Consider the following 12,020-nt stretch of genomic DNA (forward strand, 5'->3'; position numbering starts at 1 on the left):
TTTTTTTTTTTTAATGGCAGCACTGGGGATTGAACCCTGGACCTCTTGTGTGCTAGGCATGCACTCTACCACTGAGCTATGCCCTCCTCCCCCCATGGTGCAATATTTGTGACTTAATGAGTAGCTAGAAGCTTCAGTTTTAGACACTAGATCTTAATTTACGTTTTTGAAGCTTGTTAAAGATTACGTGAATGTCATCTCTAGCTAGTTGAGATTTAATAGACTCTTCCAAGTGAGAGCGGCTGTTCTGCACAGACCAGCAGTGCCTCGGATCAACAGTCCAGAAACCACACAGTATCTGCAGTGTTGCTAGAAATAGGAGGAACCCATGTGCTCAGATCTAAAGTGGGTGCGATTTCTCATAACCTCAGCTTTCAGAATTTGCTGGGTGTGTGGTGGGGGGGGTTGGGACTTTGTGCTGAATTACTACAGCAGCACAGAGTGGGAAGGAAGTGGAAGCTGCTCAACTGAATAGATTCATGAAGAGACGAGACTGCCGCTTGAATTATGCCACAACACCTGTTCTTGCTTACACAGGAGGGAATTCAGCACAAGCAGTTTGAGCTGCATTTCGTCTAGGAGGAAACCACATGGTAGGCAAGGCTGTGCACACCGCCTCAGCTGCAGTTCTCAGAAAGGAAAGCCTTCTCAATTTGAGACTCACAAGAGTCAGGGATTGAGAGGGCAGGAAAGCTCACTGTGTTACACATACCTCATGGCAAATTAGTCACGTTTAATCCTTTGAGGGAACAAAAAGATAATATATGGAAAAAAAATTGTTCTTAGATTCAGACAAAGACTACTTTCAAAATAGTAGTAATCACAGCTCTTTCGCAGCTCATCATGTGCTAAGTTGGGTCGTAGAGGCTTTATTTGTAATAACTCTAATCCTCACAAAAACTCACTAGGGTAGGTGCCATTATTATCCTTCCTCCATAGATAAGGAATTGGAGGCACAGAGTGGTAAGTGGCTGAGATGGGTTCAGTTCTAAGCAAAACAGAAATATAACACACAAAATCATATGGGAAACAGCAAGATCAATTTTAATAGGGAAGTCATACTGCGTTAAGAATCAATAAGGATCTCAATAAAACAACCTAACCTTACACCTCAAGGAACTAGAAAAATATGAGCAAACTAAGCCCAAAGTTAGTAGAAGGAAATATAAGCTTAGAGCAGAAAGAAATGAAATAGAGACTAAAAAGACAATAGAAAAGATCAGTAAAATGAAATGCTGATTTTTAAAAAAAGAAACAGAATAGCTAGAGTTACAATGAAAAAGACTCAAATAAAATTATAAATAAGAGGAGATATTACAACTAATACACAATGAATCATAAGACACTATGCTGAACAATTACACACCAACAAACTTCACAACCTAGAAGAGATGGATAAATTCCTAGAACATTAAGACCTACCAAGACTGAAGCATGAGAAAAATAGAAAATCTGAGCATACTAATTACCAGCATACTAATTACCAGTAGAGGAGTTTGAGTCCGTAATCAAAAACTTCCCAATAAAGAAAATTCCAGGAGCAGTCAGCTTCATTGGTAAATTCCACCAAACATTTAAAGAATATTAATCCTTCTTAAACTCCTCCAACAAACAGAAGAAGAGGGAACACTTCCAAACTGATTTTGAGGATAGCGTTACCCTGGTACCAAAACCAAATAAGGACACTATAAGAACAGAATACTACACGCCTACATAACATCTCTGATGAATATAGATACAAATACCTGAACAACATATTAGCAAACCAAAGTCTACAGCACATTAAAAGGGTCATGCGCTATAGTTAAGTGGAATTTATCCCAGGGATGTAAGGATGGTTCATATCCATAAATCAATGTGATAAGCCAATTAACAAAATGAAGGATAAAAATCAGATCATCACCTGAAAATGCAGAACCATTGATAAAATTCAACATCCATTCATGATAAAAACTCCCAACATATGGGGTTCAGAATGTACCTCAACATAATACAGGTTATATATGACAAGCCGACAGCTGACATCAGACTCAATGATGAAAAGCTGAAAGTTTTCCTCTCAGATCAGTCACAAGACAAGAATGTCCACTCTTGCCAATTTTATTCAACATAGTACTAGAAGTCCTAGGCAGAGCAAGTGAAAGAAAATGCAAGGAAAGGAAATGAAAGCTTCTGAAACAAAAAGGAAGAAGTAGAGGAACTGTAGATGACGTATTATATATAGACTAACCCAAAGACTACCAAAAAAACCTGTTACAATAAACGACTACAATAAAGCTGCAGGATACATAATCGATGTACAGGCACACCACATTTGATTGTGCTTTGTAGATGCTGCACTTTTGTTTTTTAACAAATCGGAGGTTTGCTTCAATCCTGCTATCAGATTATGGTTAGTATTTTTTAGCAATAAAGTATTTTAAAATTAAGGTATATATATTTTAGACATAATACTATTGCACACTGAATAGACTACAGTATAGTGTAAAGATAACTTCTAGATGCATTGGGAAACAATTCGTGTGACTCGCTTTGAGATGCTGCTTTACTGCAGTGGTCTGGAGCTAAACCTGCAATCGCTCCACGATATGCCTGTACTGAGTTTTTTTTTTTTTTTTTTTTTTTTTTTAAACAACTTTGCATCAAGCAAGGCTGTTAGGGCCATTTTTCCAACAGCATTTGCTCACTTTGTGTCTCTATGTCACATTTTGGTAATTCTTGCAATATTTCAAACTTTTAAAATTGTATTTGTTATGGTGACCTGTGACCAGTGATCTTTGATGATACGATTGTAACTGTTTTGGGGCAGTATGACCTGTGCTCGTATCAGATGGAGAACTTGGTAAGTGTTGTGCCTTCTGACTGCTCCAGCCAACCAGCAACTCTCGTCTCTCTCCTTCTTCCTGAGGGGAGGGAGCAGGCCTCCCTATTCCCTGAGACACAACAGCACATACTTTTTAATTTTCATTTTTTATTGAAGTATAGTTAATTTATAGTTTTTCAGGTGCACAGCACAGTGACTCAGATACACACACACACACACACACACACACACACACGTATTTTCAGATTCTTTTCCATTATAGGTTATTACAAGATATGGAATATAGTTTCCAACACTATACAGTAAGTCCTTGTTTATCTATTTTATATATAGTAGTGTGTATATGTTAATCCCAAATTCCAAATTTATCCTTTCCTACCTCTTTCCTTTTTGGTAACCATAAGTTTACTTTTTATGTCTGTGAGTCTATTTCTGTTTTGTAAATAAGTTCATCTTATTTCTTTAGAGTCCACATATAAGTGGTATCACATGACATTTATCTTTGATTTACTTCACATAGTAGGATAATCTCTAGGTATGTCCATGTTGCTGCAAATGGCTATATTTCATTCTTCATGCATAACATGCATGAGGTCCTGGGTTCAATCCCCAGTACCTCCATTAATAAATACAAATAAATAAATAAACCTAACTACCTCCCCCTGCCAAAAGGAAAGAAACCCAAACCAAAAAAACCCCCAATATGGTATTGACATAAAAACACATAGATCAGTGGAATAGAATAGAAAGCCCAGAAACAGACCCATGCACATATATGGTCAATTAACTTACAACAAAGGAGCCAAGAATATACAATGGGGAAAGGACAATATCTTCAATACGTGGTGCTGGAAAACTGGACAGCCAAATGCAAAAGAATGAAATTGGGCCACTATCTTAAACCATACACATAAAGACTGAAATCTGATACCTGAAGCCATGAAACTCCTAGATGAATACAAAGTAGGTAAGCCCCTTGACATGGATCTTGACAAGGTTTTCTGGATTTGACACCAAAAGCAAATATAAACAAGTGGGACTACATCAAACTAAGAAGCTTCTGCACAGCCAAGGAAATCATTCACAAAATGAAAAGGCAACCTATGAAATGGGAAAAGAATTTGCCATATATATATATGACAAGGGGTTAACGTCCAAAATATATATATAGAACTCACACAACTCAACAGCAAAAAAGCAATCAGTTAAAAAATGGGCAGAGGATCTGAACACACACTTTTCCAAAGACATACAAATGATCAGCAGGTACACAAAAAGGTGTTCAACATCAGCAGTCATCAGAGAAACACAAATCAAAACCACAATATCACCTCACAGGTGTTAGAATGGCTATCATCAAAAAGACAAAAGAGAAGTGTTGGTAAGGATGTGAAGAAAAGAGAACACCGTGTACCGTTGGTGGAAACGTAAACTGGGGCAGTAAGTATGGAAAACAGTATGAAGATTCATCAAAAAATTAAAAACTGAAAAAAGTATGAATCCAGCAATCCGAGTTCTGTGTATATACACTCAAAGGAAATGGAAACAGGATATTAATATATAAAAAAACCGAACTACATTCCTATATTCACTGCAGCATGATTGACAATAGCCTAGATACGAAAACACCTAAGTGGCAGTCAAAGATGAATGAAGAAAGATGTGGCAAATATATACAATGGAATGTTAATTCTGCCATGAGAAAGAAGGATGTCCTACCATTTGTGAAAACATGGATGGATCTTGAGGCAATTATGCTCAGTGAAATATGCAGAAAGACAAATACTGCATGGTATTTATATGTGGAATCTAAAAAAAGGAGTAAAACTCAGTAAGAAAGCAGTTGCTAGGGGCTGGGGGTGTAGAGGAAAATAGGGAGAAGTTAAAGGTTACAACATTTCAGCTGTAACATGTATGGTCAGAAGGTTTAATGTGTAACATGGTGACTATAGATGATAATATTGTATTATATAATTTAAACTGAAACTTGATAAGTAGAAATAAAATATTATCACCAAAAAAAAAGTGATGATGGATTTAACTAGATAGGAGGAAACTTTCACAATGTATATGTAGATCAAATCATGATGTACAGTACATTTAAAATATCTTACAATTTTGAGGTGGGGGGCCACGATGGCCAAAGAGAAGCTCACCCTCTCCCACAAATACACCAAAACTCACATCCACGGAACCACCAGCCAGCCAGAGCACTGCAGAACTCTGACAGGACATCGCCCTCTTCAAAAGACAAAGATGCCAAGAATCTGGTAGCAGAAAAGGAAAAAGGAAAGAAGAAAAAGCAAAACAGTGCAGTACTGGTCCTGCGGGGAGGGAGCGGCAAAGGAGGACTGGCGCTCGCTTGCTGGGTCTCCCCTCTCCAACAGAGGACAGTGGGACGGAGGGGAAGCCTCTGAGGCTCGGATCTGTATGGACCTACCCCTTGACCGACAGAACTAAGTTAAACGGGGACAAAGGGTCTCTGTGACCCGCAGCCCTAGATGCATACTGGCAGCTGGGGGCTGGGACAGGCCGCCCGAGCTGGGTGGAGGACGGGGGTGGCTGCACTGAGGCAGCCCCAGGGGACTGCAGGGAGCTGCATGCCATAGACGAGTGGGTGCACAAGGCAGAACAACCTGGGCCCTCCATAAAACAACACGGCTGATATGCCCGTATCTCTGAAAACCGGCGGAAGGTTTTGGACAAAGAGAGGCAGGGCTCAGGCACAGCTGCCATATCCTCCAGTGCTTAGCACCCAGGCGGGGGCAGGGGTGAAACCTGAATCCGCACCTAAGGGCTTAGCAGCCTCAAAGGCCAGACAACACTTGTCTACAGCCCGAGGCAGATAGGATCCTTCCACCCTAGTAACTCAGAGAACTAGCGCTGCCAAAACAAACAAGGAGCTGCGATTTAGCATGAAGCAGGGGCGGGGCCGTTCTGCAGTCTTCCCTGAGCCCGCCTACAGAGTACTGACCCAAGGCAGATCGGGCAGTGGCACAGAGCAGCAGAGCGACCAGCGCTGGGAGAGGGCGGGCGGCCACCCGCCTTCCTGGCAGGAACACAGGACCTGACCGCAGTGCTGGGAGGGGGCGCGATCCAACCACCTACCTCACCTGATCACAGCATCTGACTGCTGACTAGGGCATCAGGAGGGGGAGTGATCTGCCCACCCACCGTGTAACAGTGCATCACCTGACCCAGTGTTGGGAGGGGGTGCAGGCTGCTTGCAGACAGGCACTGGGAGCAGCACAAACGAGAGGAGCCAAGGGAGGACCTCTGGAAACAGCAAGCTGAGTTTGTGAAACAGTGCGAAGACAGACCTCTCGATAAAATCATTAACAGCGCACAGTCTTGACAAGAACACACTGCCCCCCTACTGTTTTAAATCCGTTCTATTTTCTATTACCTTTTTAAGTTTTACTTTTTAAACCATTGTATATGTCTCCAGTTTTAATCCCCTTAAAATTTTTCTTTTAAAATATTTTAATCATTATTTTTTAAAATCCACCTGATTTCATTTTCATTTCTCTTGCTTTTGATCTCCTGTTACTGATTATACACAGGTTTCAAATAGTTTTTTGTTCTTGTCTCCTTTTTTTAAGGTTTTTAAAAGACATCTCAACTTGGTTGCTATTCTGCTTCAACTTGCTCTTCTATTATTGATTATACACTGTTTTCAAACATTTTCCCCCTCCCTTCTTTTAAAATTCTTTTTTAAAGTTTTATTCCTGCATAGGCTTTAGATAGATAAATAAATAAACTCCTTAAGGACCACAATAGATAACTGATACTCCATAAGCCACAGTGCCAGAGAGATGTGAGCAATACAAAGCAGCAGAGGAACCACTCCCAATTGAAAGAGGAAGAGAAATCCCCTGAAAGAACAATCAATGAAATAGATATTGATGGCCTACTAGATCAAGATTTCAAAAAAGGAGTGATTAAAGTACTGAAGGAACTAAGAGACAGTGCTTAGAGATATAAAATGTCAAAAATGAAATTGAAGCTATAAAGAAGAACCAAGTAGAATTGGTAAACACATTTGCTGAGATGAGATATTACCTAAAGGCTGTACAAAGCAGGCTAGATAATGCAGAGGAACGAATAAGTGAAGTGACCTAGAAGACAGGACAACAGAAAGCACCCAATCAGAACAGCTGAGAGATAAACAAATAAAAAACAATGAAAACAATATAAGGGACCTATGGGATAATATAAAGCAATCTGATCTAAGCATAATAGGGGTTCCAGAAGGGGAAGAAAGAACAAAGGGGATTGAAAAGGTATTGGAAGAAATCATGACTGAAAACTTCCCAAACCTAAAGAAGGAATCAGATATCCAAGTACAGGAGGCTCAGAGGGTCCCAAACAGGAAGAACCCAAACAGACCCACACCAAGACATATCATAATCAAGATGGCCAGAGTCAAGGATAAAGAAATGATCCTAAAGGTACCAAGAGAAAACTAAAGAGTGAGTTACAAGGGAACCCCAATAAGGCTCTCAGCTGATTTCTCTACACAAACACTACAGGCCAGAAGGGAGTGGCAAGATATATTCAAAGTCCTGAATGAAAAAAAGGTGCAGCCTAGGATACTTTATCCAGCAAGGCTATCCTTTAGAATAGAAGGAGAGAGAAAGAATTTCACAGACAAGCAAAAACTACAAGAGTTTAGCAATACTAAACCCATGCCAAAAGAAATATTGAAAGGTCACTCTACATAGAAAAGAAGCAAGATGCTACAGAAATGAGAAAGTCATAACTGGAAAGGTGATAACTACCAAGAATTACAAATAGAATAAACAAGAAATTGTAAAAGAAGACATCTAAATCATTAAGAGTGGGAGAGGGAAGCAAGAAAATATAGAGTATTTTTTTCCTTTCCTTTTAAAATTTTTTGTTCTCAGTAGGATGGGTTTGAGATTATATTACTATGTGTTTAATACAAACAGTTATAGTAATGGGTTAATAGACTTACAAAAAAGGGTAACCACAAGCCAAAAACTTACAAGGGAGTCACAAAAACTAAATAAAATCCAAGATAATACAAAGGAAAATTACCAAGCCACAAAAGGAAGAAAAAAGGAATAAACAGGAAATACCAAATCAACTGCAAAAATAAGTTCAAAATGGCAATAAACACTCATCTGTCATTAATTACTGTAAATGTTAATGGACTAAATGCTCCAATCAAAAGACGCAGAGTGGCAGACTGGATAATAAAGCAAGAACCTTCAATATGCTGCATGTAAGAGACCCATTTTAGGGAGAAGGACACCTATAGATTGACAGTGAAAGGATGGGAAAGGTTATTCCATGCAAATGGAAAAGCCAAAAAAGCAGGTGTAGCAGTACTGATTTCAGACAAAATAGACTTTAAAACAAAGGCCATAAAGAAAGATAAAGAAGGACATTTTATAATGATTAAAGGAGTAATACAAGATGAGAATATTACACTCGTAAATATTTATGCACCCAATATAGGAGCACCGAAGTACATAAAACAACTACTAACAGAGATAAAGGAGGATATTGATGGGAATATAATCATTGTCAGAGATTTTAACACTGCATTAACATCACTAGACAGATCTTCCAGACAGAAAATAAATAAGGCAAGAGAAATTAAATGATACAATAGGAAAATTAGATTTGGTGGGTATGTTCAGAGCATTACAACCCCCCAAAATAGGATACACTCTTTTCAAGTGCAGATGGAACATTTTCTAGGATTGATCATGTACCTGGGCACAAAAGAAGCCTCAACGATTTTAAGAAAATAGAAATTATCTCAAGCATCTTTACTGACCACAATGCCATGAAACTAGAAATCAACTACAGAGAAACAAAGGAGAAAAAAAGGAAAGCATGGAGATTAAACAATGTGCTATTAAAAAACCAATGGGACAATGATAAAATCAAAGTTGAAATTAAAAAATACCTTGAGACAAATGAAAATGAAAACACAATCACACAAAATTTATGGGACGCAGCAAAGGCAGCGCTAAGGGAAGTTTATAACGATACAGGCCTTCCTTCAAAAACGAAGAATAATCTCAGATAAACAATCTAACCTACCAACTGGAAGAATTAGAAAAAGAATTAGAGCAAAACCCCCCAAAAGTCAGCAGAGGGAAGGAAATAATAATGATCAAGGAGGAAGTAAATAAAATAGAGATTAAAAAAACAATAGAAAAAGTCAATCAAACCAAAAGCTGGTATTTTGAAAAAGTAAATAAAATCGACAAACCTCTGGCCAAACTCACAAAGAAGAAACAAGAGCACAAATAAGCAAAATAAGAAAGGAAAATGGAGAAATTACAACAAATAACATAGAAATTCAAAATACCATATGAGAATATTATTAAAAACTATATGGAGCCAAAATGGATAACCTAGAGGAGATGGACAAATTTCTGGAAACATACAGTCCACCAAGACTGAACCAAGAAGAAACTGACCACTTGAACAAACCAATCAGTAGAAATTGAATTAGCAATAAAAAACCTCCCTACAAATAAAAGTCCAGGACCGGACGGCTTCACCAGGGAATTCTACCAAACATACAAGTCCTTCTAAAACTCTTCCAGAAGACTAGAAGGGAGGGAATACTTCCAAACTCACTCTATGAAGCCACCATCACCCTGATACCAAAACCAGGCAAAGACACTACCCAAAAAAGAGAATTACAGACCAATATCATTGATGAACATAGATGCAAAAATCCTTACCAAAACATTAGCAAATAGAGTCCAACAGCACATAAAAAAGATTATACATCACGATCAAGTGGGGTTCACCCCAGGGACACAAGGATGGTTGAACATATGCAAATCAATCAATGTAATACATCACATCAACAAAAGAAAGGACAAAAACCACATGATCATCTCAGTAATGCAGAAAAAGCATTTGATAAAATTCAACACCCATTTACGATAAAAACTCTCACTGAAGTGGGTATAGAGGGAACATATCTCAACATCATAAAAGCTATATATGACAAACCTACAACCAGCATAGTACTCAATGGTGAAAAACTCAAAAGCTTCCCACTAAAATCTGGGACAAGACAAGGCTGCCCACTATCACCACTCCTATTCAACAGAGTCTTGGAAGTCCTAGCCACAGCAATCAAGCAAGAGAGAGAAATAAAAGGGATCCAAAGTGGAAAAGAAGAGGTAAAAGAGTCACTATGTGCAGACGACATGATACTATATATAGAAAACCTTAAAAGGTCCACACAAAAACTACTAGAGCTGATCAAAGAATTCAGCAAGGTAGCAGGTTACAAGATTAATGTTCAAAAATCAGTTGCATTTCTTTACACTAACGATGAATTAACAGAAAAGAAAGTAAAGAAACAATCCCCTTTAAAATAGCACCCAAACTAATAAAATACCTAGGAATAAATCTAACCAAGGAGGTGACTTATACATGGAAAACTATAAACCATTGATGAATGAAATTAAAGAAGGCTTAAAAAATGGAAAGATATCCCATCTCCTGGATTGGAAGAATCAATATTGTTAAAATGGTCACACTGCTCAAGGCAATCTACAGACTTAATGCAATCCCTATCCAATTACCCAGGACATATTTCACAGAAGTAGAACAAATCATAATAAAATTTATATGGAAACACAAAAGACCTAGTTGCCAAAACATTACTGAAGACAAAGAAAGAGGCTGGAGGAATAACTCTCCCAGACTTCAGACAATACTACAGAGCTACAGTAATCAAAACAGCATGGTATTGGTACAAAAACAGACATATGGACCAATGGAACAGAATAGAGAGCCCAGAAATGAACCCACAAACTTCTGGTCAACTAATCTTCGACAAAGGAGGCAAGAATATACAATGGAGTAAAGACAGTCTCTTCAGCAAATGGTGTTGGGAAAACTGGACAGCAGCATGTAAATCAATGAAGCTAGAATACTCCCTCATACCATACACAAAAATAAACTCAAAATGGATCAAAGACTTAAACATAAGACAAGATACAATAAACCTCCTAGAAGAAAATATAGGCAAAACATTATCTCACATACATCTCAGAAATGTTCTCCTAAGGCAGTCTAACCAAGCAATAGAAACAAAAACAAGAATAAACAAATGGGACCTAATGAAACTTACAAGCTTCTGCACAGCAAAGGAAACCATAAGCAAAACAAAATGACAACCTACGGAATGGGAGAAAATTTTTGCAAACAATGAAACCTACAAAGGCTTGATCTCCAGAAAATATAAGCAGCTCATAAGACATAGTAGGAAAAAAACAAACAACCCAATCCAAAAATGGGTAGAGGACCTAAACAAGCAATTCTCCAAGGAAGAAATAAAAATGATCAATAGGCACATGAAAAAATGCTCAATATCACTAATTATCAGAGAAATGCAGATCAAAACTACAATGACGTTATCACCTCACTTCAGCCAGTATGGCCATCATTCAAAAGTCCACAAATGACAAATGCTGGAGAGGCTGTGGAGAAAAGGGAACCCTTCTACACTGCTGGTGGGAATGCAGTTTGGTGCAGCCACTGTGGAAAACAGTATGGAGATTCCTCAAAAGACTAGGAACAGACTTACCATATGACCCAGGAATCCCAGTCCTGGGCATATATCCAGAAGGAACCCTACTTCAAAAAGACACCTGCACCCCAATGTTCCTAGTAGCACTATTTACAATAGCCAAGACATGGAAACAGCCTAAATGTCCATCGACAGATGACAGGATAAAGAAGCTGTGGTATATTTATACAATGGAATACTATTCAGCCATAAAAATGACAACATAACGCCATTTGCAGCAACATGGATGTTCTTGGAGAATGTCATTCTAAGTGAAGTAAGCCAGAAAGAGAGAAATACCATATGAGATCACTCATATGTGGAATCTTAAAAAAACAAAAACAAAAACAAAAACAAAACAAGTATAAATACAGAAAAGAAACAGACTCATAGACATAGAATACAAACTTGTGGTTGCCAAGGGGAGGGGGGTGGGAATGGACAGACTGGGATTTCAAATTTGTAGATACTGACAGGCATATGCAGAATAGACAAACAAGATTATACTGTATAGCACAGGGAAATATATACCAGGTCTTGTGGTAGCTCACTGTGAAAAAAAATGTGACATTCATGTTCATGTATAACTGAAAAATTGTGCTCTACGCTGGAATTTGA

This window comes from Camelus bactrianus, chromosome 33 (assembly GCF_048773025.1).
Source record: "Camelus bactrianus isolate YW-2024 breed Bactrian camel chromosome 33, ASM4877302v1, whole genome shotgun sequence".
Taxonomy (NCBI): domain Eukaryota; kingdom Metazoa; phylum Chordata; class Mammalia; order Artiodactyla; family Camelidae; genus Camelus; species Camelus bactrianus.